The sequence below is a fragment of the Petaurus breviceps genome, unplaced genomic scaffold (genome assembly GCF_028583685.1).
Source record: "Petaurus breviceps papuanus isolate PSGF00001 unplaced genomic scaffold, PetGlider_PUasm1.0 99, whole genome shotgun sequence".
Lineage (NCBI taxonomy): Eukaryota > Metazoa > Chordata > Mammalia > Diprotodontia > Petauridae > Petaurus > Petaurus breviceps.
This window is the reverse complement of record NW_027187465.1, coordinates 21,244,703-21,248,619: the sequence shown is the minus strand read 5'-3', so window position 1 is coordinate 21,248,619 and position 3,917 is coordinate 21,244,703.

Below are 3,917 nucleotides of genomic sequence, written 5' to 3'. Positions count from 1 at the left end.
GGGGGGGGGGGGGGGGGGGGGGGGGGGGGGGGGGGGGGAGGACGGGAGGACGGTGCATACAGAGGGTACCGTAATGAAGCAATCTCAATAGGGCTTATTTTCGGGGGAGGGCTTATTTTAGAGGAATCTTACACAGTAAGGGGAGGGCTTATTTTCGGGATAGGTCTTATTATCGGGGAAACACGGTAAAAGACTTGTCTCTTTGACCCTAGGGAGGGAAGGAACCTGCTTTTGCTTTGGAGGAGAAGGAAATCATGCCTTAACTTCCTGCCATGCTCATCCATCCCTCATGAACAAAACCTCAGGGTTGTTTTGTTTCTCAGTATGTGTGCAAGGGAAGAGAGGGCTTGGGAGAGACTTGATTTTTTTTTTATCAGTATGGGCCAGAGTTCAAATTTTGGCTCTGCTACTTAACCACTTATGTAACCTTGGATAGTCATTTAATCTTTGGGTGTCAATTTCTTTATCTATAAATTGAGGGGGTTGAATTAGTCCCTTTCTAGCTCTGAATCTCTGATAAAATGAATTTAGTAAAAGAACCCACCCTCTACTCCCTTGACATTAGGAAGACAGACAGCCTCATATAATGGAAGAAAAGCCAAAGTATGAGTTTGGAACCTGAGGAACTGAATCAAAATCCTAACTCTTACTTAACTACCTCATTTGATCTTTGTGAATATGTGGTCACTGGATCCAGATGGCTCCTGAGGAGAAAATGAGGCTGGTGACCTTGCACAGCCCTCCCTCCCTCAAATCAAAGTCAACTGCAAGTCATGTTATCATTCCCTGATGTCATGGTCCTCTTCAAAAATGAAGGACAAATACAAGAAGTCACTTAGCTTCTCTGGCTTCAATTTTCCCATCCAAAAAATGAGAGAGCCTTCTAGTTATCTGTACACTTTGCCCCCATCCTTCAGCTGCCTTTTCCCTCTCTCTCGACATCTTTTTTTAAAGCTAATGAATTTATTTTTAGTTTTCAATATTCACTTCCATAAGTTTTAAATTTTTGGCCTCTTCTTTCTCTCCTCCCTCCCCAAGACGGCAATGCAATCTGATATAGTCTCTACATATGCATTCCTATTAAACATTACTCATGTCTCTCTAGACATCTTAAACCCCACGTGTCCAAACCAGGATTCATTATCTTCCCCCAGCCCCCAGAATCTCCCCACTTCCCACCTGCATCTCCATTCTCCTGGTCACCCAGGTTCACAACCTTGGTGTCTTGCTGCACTCTTCACCGCACACAGACAATGCATTGCCATATCTCTTTTTTTATTTTTCACAATATCTCTCCTATGTGTCCCCTTCTCTCTAATCACACAGCCACCAGCTTGGTTACCCATCACCATACCCTTAGGCTATTACAAAAGGATTTTAATTGATTTCCCACTTCAGTCCATCCTACATCCAGCTACTAGGGTGAGTTTTCTAAGGCACAGGTCTTATCCTGCTTAATATAAACCTTAATGAGTCTCCATTGACTCAAGGATAAATTGCAAAGTTGTGAAGGCTTTTACCCCACACTATTACTGTGGTTTCAACCTTCCCACAAATGCTGTCCCACCTTTACCTTTCCTCTTATTCCACCATCCCTGCCTTGTTGGCAGACAGCAGGCTGGGGGTAGTGTCAAGTCAGACCCAGGCTGGCAATCCCCTTTGTGCTTTCTGCTTACTGTCTTCCCGGTGGGCTGGGGAAGGACCCACATCTTTCTTCTCCCTGTATGAAAGGGATGGAGTATGGAGTCAGAAAAATAGGTCACTTGTCCTCCATGGGTTTTTTTTCTTTGTAAAATGAGATTAGAGAAGATGGTCTTCAAGGCCTCCTTTTGCTTTGACATTTTGTATTCAGAGTCCTCCTGGCAGGACTTGGACTGAAGGCCTTGAACTTAAGTCAATAACGACCTTGGGAATTCTACTTTTTCCCAGGGTACACAAAAGAGAAAGAGGCTAATTGGAGGTCAGGACTAGAAGGACTAGGGTGTAGAGTGCAGGGAAGTGGATTTTCTCCTACAATAGGGACTTTAAGGATCTTTTGAGAAGTTATTCAATCTCTCTGACTGCTGATATTCTCAATTCTTCAATACTGTCCCTCATCCAGGAACCATGGTTTGGCACTCAACTTTGCAACTCGAGCTTTAGATATGGAGCTTGAGCAGGGGTGGGGATTTGGGTAAGGGAGTGGGGGTAGAGTGGGGATCTTCCTTTCCTACCTGATACCTGCTCCACAATGAATACACATAATGACTAGTGAAGAAATCCATTTATCAAGATGGTGGTGAGAAATGCATTTATCAAGATGGTGGTATAGAAGCAGGAAAACTCCCTGCGCTCCCCCCATAACCACCTCAAATACCGATAAAATATGACTCTAAACAAACTTTAGGGCTACAGAACCCACAAAGTGACAGAGAGAAACAAGTCTCCTACTGAAGGCAGCCCAGCAGGCTGGAAGGAAGGGGCCATAGCAGCGCCTAGGAGCAGCACCTAGCCCTGCATGAGCCTGTGGTTTTAGCCCCAGAGCAGCCTGACCAGTCCTGGCTAGAGGGACTTCAGGAGAGTGGATCACCAGCAACTGTGGCAGTTTCCAGAATTATCAACCCATAAATGCCAAAGACAAAGTGAGCAGTCAGTTTGGACTTTGTGGGAACAGGGGGTCCGGGAGTGTGGTCCAGCCTCTGCCCCGAGGGAGAAGCAACTGAGGCACTGTATCAGCAATGCCATATTCACAATGCCTATAGAGATTACAAATATGCTGATATAATTATCCATCACAAAATACGTCAGGTTTGCCATTTGGGGAAATAAACTAGAAAATTTATTAAGACACCAAAAGACTGAGTCCCAAAACCAGAAAGTGAAAGCCATCAGAGTAGTTATGACATTGGCACAGGTAGATAAAGTAGAAAGCACCCACATTCTCAAGCCTTTAAAACAGAACAGGCTACCTCAGGCAAAGGTCCTCCTCTCCCCACTCACAGCAACCACCCAGCGCCCTGGAAGCGGGCTCCCAGCAGCTCCGGCCCCTGGCAGTCCTCAGCAGGAGTCCTTAGCAGAAAGTCCTGCTCCCAGCAGCTCTGGCTGCTGGCAGTGCTCAGCAGGGGTCCTAACTAAAAAAAAAAAAAAAAAGGCAACCGCCGCCAACTGCCAACCGCAGGACCGTTAGCTCAGCTTTTCACTTTCTCTTGCTCTGCTATGTCAGCACGTCCATGGGGCATGGGAGATCTTTAAATCCCATAACCCTTACAGGCACAGCGGCCACAGCATGGCTGCTTCAGAGCTTCTGGCCTTCAGATTGTAGGGGGACTAAGCCACCATCCTAAGGTAATTGCTCTTGCTTTTACCTGCTTGGATCTGGATCCCTGTCTAGGGTGGAGGTCCTGGGGTGCGTGACCAGGTGCCACAGCAGGAGGAGGCTTCAGAGAGGGCAGCCAAGTAATAGCTCCAGCAGCTGAAAAAACCCCAGCGATTTGGGACAAAACTCTTCTCTCTGGAAGCAGAATTCTACTGTGGCAAAAAGCTCAAAAGTCAAGTAATTGAGTGGCAACATGAGCAAGCAAAGGAAGCAAAGCAAGCACATCAATCCAACTCTGGATTGTTTTTTGGGGACAAAAAAGATCAAAACACGGAATGATAGGAAGAAAATGAAATCAGAACTCCTTCACTAAAAGCTTCCAAGAAAAATATGAACTGGGGGGTGGCTAGGTGGTGCAGTGAATAGAGCACCAGCCCTAGAGTCAGGAGGACCTGAGTTCAAATCCAGCTTCAGACACTTGACACACTTACTAGCCATGTGACCTTGGGCAAGTTGCTTAACTCCAATTGCCCTCCAAAAAGCAGAAAGAAAGAAAGAAAGAAAGAGAGAAAGAGAGAAAGAAAGAAAGAAAGAAAGAAAGAAAGAAAGAAAGAAAGAAAGA